At 47.2% G+C, this 12012-nt stretch overlaps 1 protein-coding gene across 2 annotated transcripts in view; it reads left to right on the top strand.

Moving 5' to 3' along the window:
* Positions 1-10473, top strand: part of SMIM11 (small integral membrane protein 11) — a 29419-nt gene extending 18946 nt beyond the window's left edge. Inside the window, exon 4 of one of the 2 annotated variants that reach the window (XM_042229307.2) lies at positions 7221-10473. The gene's annotated coding sequence lies outside the window, so the exon portion shown is untranslated. Of the gene's footprint in view, positions 1-1915; positions 2292-7220 lie in introns of those variants that run through there. The other variant, XM_027978009.3, reaches the window with a different exon arrangement.
* Positions 10474-12012: the final 1539 nt, after the last annotated feature.

Genomic DNA, 12012 nt, shown 5'->3' with positions numbered 1-12012 from the left:
TTATAGTCTAACTCACATCTATACATGACTACTAGAAAAACCATAGCCTCGACTAGATGGACATTTGTTGGCAAAGTAATGTCTCTGCTTTTTGATATGCTGTCTAAGTTGGTCATAACTTTCCTTCCAAGGAGTAGTTCAGTCACTCAGTTGTGTCCGACTCTTTGCGACCCCATGAATCGCAGCATGCCAGGCCACCCTGTCCATCACCATCTCCCGGAGTTCACTCAGACTCACGTCCATCGAGTCCGTGATGCCATCCAGCCATCTCATCCTCGGTCATCCCCTTCTCCTCCTGCTCCCAATCTCTCCCAGCATCAGAGTCTTTTCCAATGAGTCAACTCTTCACATGAGGTGGCCAAAGTACTGGAGCTTCAGCTTTAGCATCATTCCTTCCAAAGAAATCCCAGGGCTGATCTCCTTCAGAATGGACTGGTTGGATCTCCTTGCAGTCCCAGGGACTCTCAAGAGTCTTCTCCAACACCACAGTTCAAAAGCATCAATTCTTCGGCGCTCAGCCTTTTTCACAGTCCAACTCTCACATCCATACATGACCACAGGAAAGCGTCTTTAAATTTCATGGCTGCAGTCACCATCTGCAGAATCCCAAAAGGAGGTCATTAGAGCATCATGCATTTGCATCTTCGGACCATGGTTGCTGAGCCACCTGTGGTTGATACAACAGCATCCTATTCAAGTTTGGAGCTGCTGTTGATGGTAGTTGTAAGTATTAGTAGTGGCATTTTTCATTTTTATAGAAAAACACCTGCCTCCTATTAAATATATCACAAAACTCACTCTTGTTTATGTATGTTCAAGCATTAATTTTACAATTGAAGTGATTATGCTAGGGTATGTTGAAAATAACGTCTGAAAATTGCTACCCAACTCCCAACAGATTTGCCTATACGTCAGATGGTGAGACTAGCTTTCTGCTGGCCAATATAAAAGTGAAAAATGTTGCCACTAATCCTTACAACTACCATCAACAGCAGCCCCAAACTTGAATATTTGCTTGTTGCCCTGCCCTACTCACTTCCTAAAAGTCTTTGGATTATGCAGAAACATTCTGTCAGAAAAGAGATGTTCAGTGATTTTCAGCAACTAAGTGGTGGACACCTATAGCATTTTGTTTTCATGCAGTTTATCTGGGGATGAATTTCACCCAGCACTGCCAGTCACTTGGAACCAGACAGTCTCAGCTGCACCTCCAACTTTACAGCCTACTGTGCTGTATGAGTTTCTTGTGACAGCTGTAACAAATGACTACACACTTGTTAGATTAAACAAACAAAAACTTATTCTCTCCCCGTTCTAGAGGCCTGATGTCTGAAATCAGTTCCACTGAGTCAACACTGAGTTGTAAGCAAGGCCACCACCCCTCCACAGGCTCTAGGGGAGAATACATTTCTTGCCTCTTTCAGCTGCTGACGGCTGCCAGCGTTCCTTGACTTGTGGCCGCATCACTCCAGACTCAGCTTTGGTGGTCACATGACTTTCTCCTCTTCTGTGTCAAATCTTCCTTTGTTTCCCTCTTTTTTTTTTTTTTCCCCCTTGAGGACAAGTAATAGGACTCAGACCTGCTTGGTGACTTCAGTGTCAGGGGCCTGAGTGTGGGGATGTTGAATGCCCCCACATCACAGTTTTCTCACACCTGTCCAGAGTTCCGTATTGACAAGCACTAAGAGCTACACAGACTTACCTCCTTTCATCCTCACAACAGCTGGCGATGTAGGAATTGCCATTATCTCCATTTCTCAGAAGGGTAAACTGAAGCACAGAAATACACATAACTCGTTCCAGTGTGGAGGAGCTGAGTTTCAAATCCAGAGTTCCTGGTTAAGAGTTGTTATTCACACAGCCCCTCCACCAATGAGCATTCATTCATTCTCATAACAATCCCTCCCTTTTACAGATGGGGAAACTGAGACCTTGAGCAGACACTTGGATCAGTCAGATTCTAAAGCCTACGTGTCCAGCTGCATGCTTGGCTTGGTTAATGAAGCCCACCTTTTCTTTCTCACCGCACAATTCACAAGGCATAAGGCTCACCTCTGACATCAGACAGGCATCAACCAACAAAAGAACTGCCTCCAACTGGACACCACAGTGAAATGTATTTCAGCACACAATTGAGCCAGAGGAGATGCCTTTTCAAGACACATGATTTTACAGTGAGAAAAAAAAAAAAAAAGAGGAGGTTTTAAGTTATCAAATGAATGAGATAGACCAACAGGAGTTGTTTTTCTTTGAAAGCCAAAATGATCGAATAAAGTCAGATTAGGACTGTATTCCTTTGAGGATTTGTTCAGTCATTAGGAAAACAAGAAGGGGAAAGAGAACGTTGGTGTAACTGGAGATCAAAGGGCCACTGTCAATGTGCTGTTGGGGTATGTAACATCACACTCGTCATTAAGCAATGCTGCTTTATGCCCAGCGTGGGAACTCCAAGCAGAAGAGAATGGGAAGCGCACTGGGCTTTAGGAATCAGATGGACCTCGGTAGAAGCTCAAGTTTCCAGCTTGTTAACTAGGAGATTTTGGACAAGTTACTTTACTTCCCTGAGGCTCAGTTAACTCATTTGTAAACTAGAGTTAAAGGTTTTAAATGCTTAGCACAAGCCATGCCACTACCTCAAGAATTCCCATTATTACAGTACAGGCTGGGGTTCCAGAAACACATCCACAGTTAGACCTACTGTCGCTGACCTCATTTCCTTTTCACTCTTTTAGGAAAAGTCTTGCTGCTTTTTATCATTTGGTTGTAATAAGGGTAGACACAGCCATCTTAAGATACTTTGATCAAAGGAAATGATGCTCACGGGCATTTCTTTTCAGACCACCTGTGATAGGTTAGGGAAATAAGGATGATAAAGTTTCTCCTGGTGGGGTGGACCAGAAGGGATGGTGAGGATAGCCTGGAATCTTTTGCGGCGGGGCAGTGCTTGTATGAAATAAACAGTGGGTGTGAAGACACAGCGGCCCTGGGTGCGTGGACACGTCCCCTGGAGGAGACTGTGATGTTGGTGGCACTGATTCCTTCCGAGAGCTTGGCTGATGGACCCTCTTGTCCTGTTTGGTCCTCACCAGCACTAACAACCACGTCGCCACTCCCTTTCCACAGGCCGGAGTGCTTATCCCCACACGCCCCCCACTCTAGGAGGTGAGATGTTGGAAAATGGCCCTGTCCTGGGATGAGCCAGAAGTAGGAACACAGAGCCAGATGCCTCCTGGCTCTGGCTTTGACCACTCAAGGAAGGTCCAGGCTCAGCTGGGTTGATGGAGCCCACACCTGGCCAATCAAGGGACCAAGCTGCACCCCCACCCCAGGCAGTACAAACTCCTTCCATCTGTGACTGTTTAACAGAACATTTTTACATACTTGACCTCTTTCAGTTTAGACAACCACCCTGTATATAGGCAGGGCAGTGATCTTGAAGCTCATTTTACAAATGAAGATGAGGCCAGGTGGTAACTGACTCACCTAGGGGCATGCACACACCCCTGTAGGGACAGGAGGGTCAAAGCTAGAATCCACGTCTTCCTGTTAGGAAGCCCTCACATCCCTCTCTAGCTGGCTGTATGGGTCAGCCAGGATCAGGCCAGGCTACGAGTAGTGGAGCCCTAACCACAGAGGTTTAAACAAAGTGGGAGATAACCCCTAACCCCGCAACCAACACAAGAAGTCCTAAGGTGCTAAGGTGGCAGTTCACGATTAATAGGATGGATCCATCATCATAAAGAGCTCAGCGTCCTATCTTTTTCTTCCACTGTCCTAGACTTGGTTGCATCCTTGAACTCCTAGTCCAAAACGGCTGCTGACCAAGTCATTGCATTAGCATTCCCAGTAGAAGGAGCAAAAGTGGAAAGAAGGACCCATCCTTTTTCTTTTAAGGGACTTTCCAGGAAGTCTCACCAACCAGACTTGGGCTCAAGGGAAGCTGGGAAAGGTAGTCTTTACTTTGGGTGGTGAGGCGGCCAGCTGAGCATCCCTGCTTTCCTTCCTTTGGGTGTGACCACTTGTCCACTCAGCAAAAATGTGAGCAACTTCTATGTGCCTATAGTCTGTGCCCTGGACGAGGGTCCAAAGAGAGCAGGCTTGGGCCCTGGAGGCAGTAGACTGGTGGTAAGGAGCACCTCTTGGTCAGTGAAACACTGGAGGTGAGGGAAGTGAGGGGTCAGAGTCCAGGGCTGGTCTGGGCAAAGTGGCAGGAAGAAACGAAGCTGGAGCCGAGCCCAGAGGAAGAGGTGCGGCTTATCACGGAGAGAGGGAAGGACCACCCACCCAGGCAGAAAGTCAAGTGTGCCCAGGCTACCAGCTTCCTTAGTCATGGGTTCTGTGAGCATAAAGCTCTGTGTGTGTGTGTGTGTGTGTGTGTGTGTGTGTGTGTAAGGGGGCATATGAAGAGTGGGGAGCAGTGTGTGTGGAATGAAAGGAAGAATGCAAGCGTGGAAAGGACAGGGTGGAAACAGGAAACAACGCATTGCGTGAGAAGGAGTCTGGGCTCTTCTAGAAGGAAAGGGAAGATACCGCAGGGTGCGGAGCAGGGCAGGGTCTACGGTTTCCAGGTTAGGGTGGGGAAGCATAACTTTGCCCAGTGAGGAGTCCAGCTCCTGGCTAAACACCCTTGTGTGGCTTTCCAGGCCCAACGGCGGCAGTTACAGAGGCGTCAGCCGGCAGGGCTCATGGGGACACAGGCTGCCCTCCCCCAGCAGGACTGGAGACCCGCCGTGCCCTGCCGTCTCTGCAAGGAGCTGTAGTCGAGGACTCAGGGCCCCCTGGCCTGCAGAGAGAGGGGACGGCAGACCTCAGGCCCCCAGCCTCTGCCCACTGGGGCCTTGGGCACCCCTCCTATGCTTGGAGCCAAAGGTGTTGCCTCAAGCAAAGCGGAAACTGAGGCCGTCAGCACAGCTCCCCTGGACACCCACTTAGCCCACATTTAGCAAGGCCTTGAGTGCCCAGGCACCTGGATGCCACCCACCCCCACCCAGCCAGCTTCCCTCCCCCCTATTCCTTTTGCGTCTCCCTCACCCTGTGACCCAACGCAAGCTTACTCCTGGAAAATCCTGTCCCTGCCCCCTGCCTTCCCCTCCGGCTCCCATTGGCTCTGTCCGCTCCCATGAGGTATGCAGCAGGCAGCAAAGCTGGGAGAACTTCTTTACAATTTTCAAATAACCAGCTTGCTGTGTTTTCAGGTGAAGTCCCTTCAAATTTAATTCAGTGGGGCTAATTGCGAATCTGAAAAAAAAAAGTACAGTACAAAAAAAATCAATATATTAGTGTTCAACACATCTGGAAAGGATTGGGCCAAGAAAAGTGAAAAGGGAAAGAGAAAGTCGCTCTGTTGTGTCCGACTCTTTGGGATTCTCCAGGCCAGAATACTGGAGTAGGGTAGCCTTTCCTTTCTCCAGGGGATCTTCTTAGCCCAGCGATCAAACCCAGGTCTCCTGCACTGCAAGCAGATTCTTAACCAACTGAGCTAGCAGGGCCAAGGAAAATATTGGGCCAATATTTGAAAACTAACCAGTTATTTGTAACGAACATTGCTCAGTGGACAGAGGAGCCTGGCTGGCTACAACCCATGGAGTCACTGAAGGGTTGGACACGACTTAGCCACTAAACAACAATGAATCTATTGCTCAGGCATAATTGGTTTCCTGACTTTGCAGACCACACACACACACACACACACACACCTTCATATACACACACACACCTTAACATACACACACACACACACACCTTCACATACACACATACACCCCTTCACCTATACACACACACCTTCACACACACACACACCCCTTCACACACACACACACCCCTTCACATATATACACACACCTTCACACCCACATACACACCCCTTCACACACACACACACCTTCATACACACACACACACCCCTTCATACACACACACCTTCACACACACACACACCCGTCACATATATACACACACCTTCACATACACACACACACACCCCTTCACATATACGCACACACACCCCTTCACATATACACACACCCCTTCACACACACACACACACACACACACACTGCCCTTCACATACACACACACCCCTTTGCATACACACACACCTTCACACACACACACACACACACACACACTGCCCTTCACATACATACACACAGATACCCCTTCACATATACACACACCTTCACACACACACACACACACACACTGCCCTTCACATAATACCCACGTTCACACACACACACACCCCTTCACACACACACACACGCACACCTTCACATACACACACACCCCTTCACATACACACACACACACACACACCCTTCACATATACACACACACCCTCACACACACACACACACCCCTTCACATACACACACACACCTTCACACACACACACACACACACACTGCCCTTCACATACACACACACACACTTGATATAAGAATGCAAATGGCACTGTTTCTTTTTTTTTTAATTGTTCATTTTATTTTTGTCTGTGTCGGAATCTTATCTTCTGCCCCAAGCTTAGTTGTCCCACAGCATGTGGGATCTAGGCTCCCTGCTTGGAGAAGGGACCCACGTCCCCTGCCTTGGAAGGTGGGTTCTTAACTGCTGGACCACCAGGGAAGCCCCCAAATGGGCGGTTTCTGTTTCCTCACGCCCTTCCCGCTCCTCACAGCCTGGCCTCTGTTCTCAGCGTGTCCTCTTAGAGACCCGATGGCCCACGACTTCCAAGACCAAGAACTGCCTGCCTGGTCCTTGCTCGGGGGTGGCAAGTGCAGCCCCAGAGCTGATCTAGAGGTCCGCATCCTCTCTGCCTTTGACAGAGAGGTCAGCCTTTCTGTGCCTTTGCTTCCTTATTTGTGAGATGGGGAAGATGACAACGGTTGGGGGTCATCGATGTCAAGCGGGTGTTCGAGTGAAGGGCTGAACGAGGATTCGCGGCTCCCATCTCTCACCCCCTCTTCATTCTACCTCTCCAGATGATCTTTCCCAGCCTGGCTTCTGCTTCACCTCCCATTCCCCATATTTAAAGCCCCAGAGGAAGTTCAAGAACCATCTCCTCGGAATCCCCTGAGGGGGGGTTTCAAATTTGTACCAGATTACCAGTCTCCCCCAAAAGGGTTCTGACGCTTGGATATGGAGCCCAATCCAGGAACCTGCATTTTAAACAGCCTCTTGTGTGCAAGAACTCAGCCTCAATCCTCTTTTCCCTGCAGATGCTCCATCACCCCTGACTTCCCTCCGGGGCAGAGGAGACCTGCAGGATCTCAGCACATCCCGGGCCCCTGCAGGTGGTTGGGAAGACGTCCTCAGGCAGGTGCGATTCCCTGAGATGAGAATTTCAGAGATAGACTGGTGAGAGGTGACCTTTTAATAAGCACCTCAGACCTTTTGTTTGAAATATTTAGCTGCTGAAATACATTATGGATGTCTCTGCCTTGTTAAGCAAACTTGCACCTTTTCTTAACCACTAGATTCATCCCGAGCAGGTTAACAACAAGGGGTGTTCACGATGTGGGCTCAGTGATCGTACAGACAAGGTCTCAAGCCTGGTGTGCTGCTCACAGACTGTCTCTCTTGCTCTGAGGTACGTCTGCTGCTAACAGCCTTTCTTCATTTCTGCTTCTAGTACGACCCAAGCTTGAAACCCAACCCCCCTTCCAAATGTGTTAGGAACTCGTCTAATAAGATTACATAGGATCCTACGCTCTCCTGTGTGTGGAGGACCCAGATTTCAGTTCACGCTCTTTGAAACATCTTCCAGTTGCCCAGGGATGGTTTTCTTCTTACAGATTCATTCTCCATTATGGTCCAGAGAAGGGCTGGATAGATGCAGTCAGATGGGATCCTGAGTGTGGGCTTTACCAGTCACTCCATCCACTGACATCTCTGTCATGTCCAACCAATTATTTAAAGTCAAACTAAAAATCTACTGACTTCATGTATACGGATTGGAATAGTATCAATAACGCCAACAAGTGATTAATTGTATAAACTACCATACAATTGCACTCATTTCTCATGCTTATAAGGTTATGCTCAAAATCCTTCAAGCTGGACTTCAGCAGTACGTGAACTGAAAGTTTCCAGATATACACGTTGGGTTTAGAAAAGGCAGAGGAACCAGAGATCAAATTGCCAACATTTGTTGGATCATAGAGAAAGCAAGGGAATTTCAGAAAAACATCTACTTCTGCTTCATTGACTACACTAAAGCCTTTGACTGTGTGGACCATGACAAACTGGAAAATTCTTCAAGAGATGGGAATACCAGACCACCTTACCTGTCTCCTGAAAAACCTGTATGTGTGTCAATAAGCAACAATTAGGACCTTGCATGGAACAACTAAGGAGTACAAAAAGGCTATATGTTGTCACCCAGCTTATTTAATTTCTATGCAAAGTACATCTTGAAAAATGCTGGGCTGGAGGAACCACAAGCTGGAATCAAGATTGCCAGGAGAAATATGAACCACCTCAGATATGCAAATGATACTACTCTAATGGCAGAAAGTGAAGAGGAACTAAAGAGCTTCTTGATAAGGGTGAAAGAGGAGAGTGAAAAAACTGGCTGAAAACTCAACATTCAAAAAATGAAGGTCATGGCATCTGATCCCATCATTTCATGGCAAATAGGGGAAAAAATGGAAGCAGTGACAGATTTTATTTTCTTGGGCTCCAAAATCACTATCGACAGTGACTGCAGCCATGAAATTAAAAGACACTTGCTCCTTGGAAGGAAAGCTATGAAAAACCTAGACAGCATATTAAAAAGCAAAGATATCACTTTGCTGACAAAGGTCTGTATAGTCAAATCTATGGTTTTTCCAGTAGTCATATATGGGTATGAAATGAAGATCATGAAGAAGGCTGCGCACTGAAGAATTTATGCTTTTGAATTGTGGCATTGGAGAAGACTCTTTAAAGTCCTTGGACTGCAAGGAGATCAAATCAGTCAATCCTAAAGGAAATCAGTCCTGAATATTCATTGGAAGAACTGAGGAGAAGAACTGACTCATTGGAAAAGACCCTGATTCTGGGAAATATTCCCTGGTGGATCAGACGGTAAAGCGTCTGCCTACAATGCGGGAGACCTGGGTTCAAATCCCTGGGTCGGGAAGATCTCCTGGAGAAGGAAATGGCAACCCACTCCAGTATTCTTGCCTGGAAAATTCCATGGACATAGAAGCCTGGTAGTCTACAGTCCATGGGGTCGCAAAGAGTCGGACATGACTGAGCAACTTCACTTTCACTGGGAGAGATTGAAGGTGGAAGGAGAAGGGGACGACAGAGGATGAGATGGTTGGATGGCATCACTGATTCAATGGACATGATGTTTGAGCGAGCTCTGGGAGTTGGTGATAGGCAGGGAGGCCTGGCGTGCTGCAGTCCATGTCAGACACGACTGAGCAACTGAGCTGAACTGAACATATGGACTTTGTGCCCACTGCCTGCCCACTTTAACAATCAAGAGTATTTTTTCCACGTGGCAGAAAGGGTATGGTGAATAGCAAAAGAAAGTCAGCCTGTGTGCCTGTCTTTCGCTGGGGCTGCAGTTCTTGAGCTAATTCAATGCCCTGCCTGCAAAGACTTGAATTTTGTACACGCGAGGCAAAATGACAGTTCACTTCAAACTCCAGCCGCCTCTTGCATTTCCTTTGTATTTTCTTATCTCCTTAGAGCTAAAGATGTTTCATAAATGTGCACAATGGACTCCGTCAAATGAAGATATGGACAAAATGATTTAGCAGGTCCTTCCCTGGTGGCTCAGAGGTTAAAGCATCTGCCTGGAATGTGGGAGACCTGGATTCGATCCCTGGGTTGGGAAGATCCCCTGGAGTAGGAAATGGCAACCCACTCCAGTACTCTTGCCTGGAGAACCCCATGGAGGGAGGAGCCTGGTAGGCTACAGTCCATGGGGTGGCAAAGAGTTGGACACGACTGAGCGACTTGACTTTACTTTTACTTTACTTGACTGTTGAATGGATGGGATTTTCTTCCCAAGGTTTTCTTGGGACTCAAGTTTAGGCAACACCAGACAATAGGATTGAATCTTGTGCTCTCCAAGCACCTTGCTCAGAGGACAGAATCAGTGGATTTGGGTTGACAATTGTGGCCATTTTCTCTTCGAAGTTTTCTTTTAGTAAGGGAACCATTTTCAGATCAAAATTGATATGGTTGCTTAATATGGAGAAGAGAAGTCTGTTTGCTTGGGTGAAGCGGTCATGGTAATCCTAGAGCCTCTCCCCTGTTCAACCACCCCTTTCTCCCCACTATCCAACAGGGCCCTGTAGCCTGGAGGAATGTGAAAACATTGTTTAATACAATGAAGTGAATTCTAAGACAGTAATTATTTTCTTCTCTCTCATCCAATCTTCAGTTATGTATGGATATAAGAAACATGCTCAGAAATATAGAAGAGACTGTATAACGTGACCTTTGTGTAAATACATGTGTGTAAATGATAAATAATATGCATATTTGCTTGCATCTTCAAATATAAACAACAGAAGAATAAACCTAACACTAAATAAAAATGCTTACCTATAGGGGAAGGGATATAACAGGAGGGAGGAAAAAAGTAAGAAATCTTTTCTGAATATACCTTGTTTTACAGCTTTGACCAGAAAATGTAAACATTTTACATTAAAAAAAAAAGAAAACTAAAACACAGTGATCTCTACAATATGCTAGAAAAATGAAACTAATGAACCTAATTGTTTCTCCTGTCAGTAAACAAAAGAAACAAATCCAGTAGCAATGTATACTCCTACCCTCCAGATTACAGTCTGCTGCTGCTGCTGCTGCTAAGTCACTTCAGTCGTGTCCGACTCTGTGCGACCCCATAGACGGCAGCCCACCAGGCTCCCCCATCCCTGGGATTCTCCAGGCAAGAACACTGGAGTGGGTTGCCATTTCCTTCTCCAAGGCATGAAAGTGAAAAGGGAAAGTGAAGTCGCTCAGTCTATTTATAGTATTTCCTGCACTTCCCTCTGGCTCAGCTGGTAAAGAATCCGCCTGCAATGCGGGAGACCTGGGTTCGATCCCTGGGTTGGGAAGATCCCCTGGAGAAGGGAACGGCTACCCACTCCAGTATTCTGGCCTGGAGAATCCCATGGACTGTACAGTCCGTAGGATGGCAAAGAGTCAGACATGCCTGAGTGACTTTCACATTGTATTTCCTACTGGAAGACTCAGGGACCCTTTGATTCTAGGTCTGGGGAAGGAAATGTACAAGATGAGCTTGGGACATCTTGTTCAGCCTGACAACAAGGAAGCCAACAAAGACCACTAGGATCCACCCTCACTGGCCCAGGGAGGGGCCAAGCCTGCATCCAGGCAGGACCAAGAAGTAGCCTGCCAGGCAGCAATGTGGGGCTTCAGTTCAGTTCAGTTCACTAGCTCAGTCGTGTCTGACTCTTTGCGACCCCATGGACTGCAGCACGCCAGGCTTCCCTGTCCATCACCAACTCCTGGAGTTTACTCAAACTCATGTTCATAGAGTCGATGATGCCATCCAACCATCTCATCCTCTGTTGTCCCCTTCTCCTCCTGCCGTCAATAATTCCCAGCATCAGGGTCTTTTCAAATGAGTCAGTTCTTCACATCAGATGGCCAAAGTATTGTGGCTTCAGCTTCAGCATCAGTCCTTCCAATGAATATTCAGGACTGATTTCCTTTAGGATGGACTGGTTGGATCTCCTTGCAGTCCAAGCTTGGACTGAAGCAAAATATTGCATCATGGATGGCTAGAGAAACTCACAGAACTCTTCCCTTCACTCCTTCTCCTGATGGGAGCCTTATTTATGGATGTCCTCTTTTTTACTTCAAGTTCCATTGGGGGATACTAAGGGCTTGGGAGAAAGAACAAAGGCTTTGCCAGAGTGAGTGATCCTTTGAAGATTTTTGCAGGATGGCAGAAGGACCACCAGGGGGCAGTATGTGCATGTCTCCATGATGACTTACTAGGCCACACCCTGTCAGTATCTCCCAGAACTGGAGACAGAA

This window comes from Ovis aries, chromosome 1 (assembly GCF_016772045.2).
Source record: "Ovis aries strain OAR_USU_Benz2616 breed Rambouillet chromosome 1, ARS-UI_Ramb_v3.0, whole genome shotgun sequence".
NCBI classification, from domain to species: domain Eukaryota; kingdom Metazoa; phylum Chordata; class Mammalia; order Artiodactyla; family Bovidae; genus Ovis; species Ovis aries.
The sequence above is the reverse complement of the archived record's forward strand: the minus strand, read 5'-3'. Positions and strand labels throughout refer to the sequence as shown.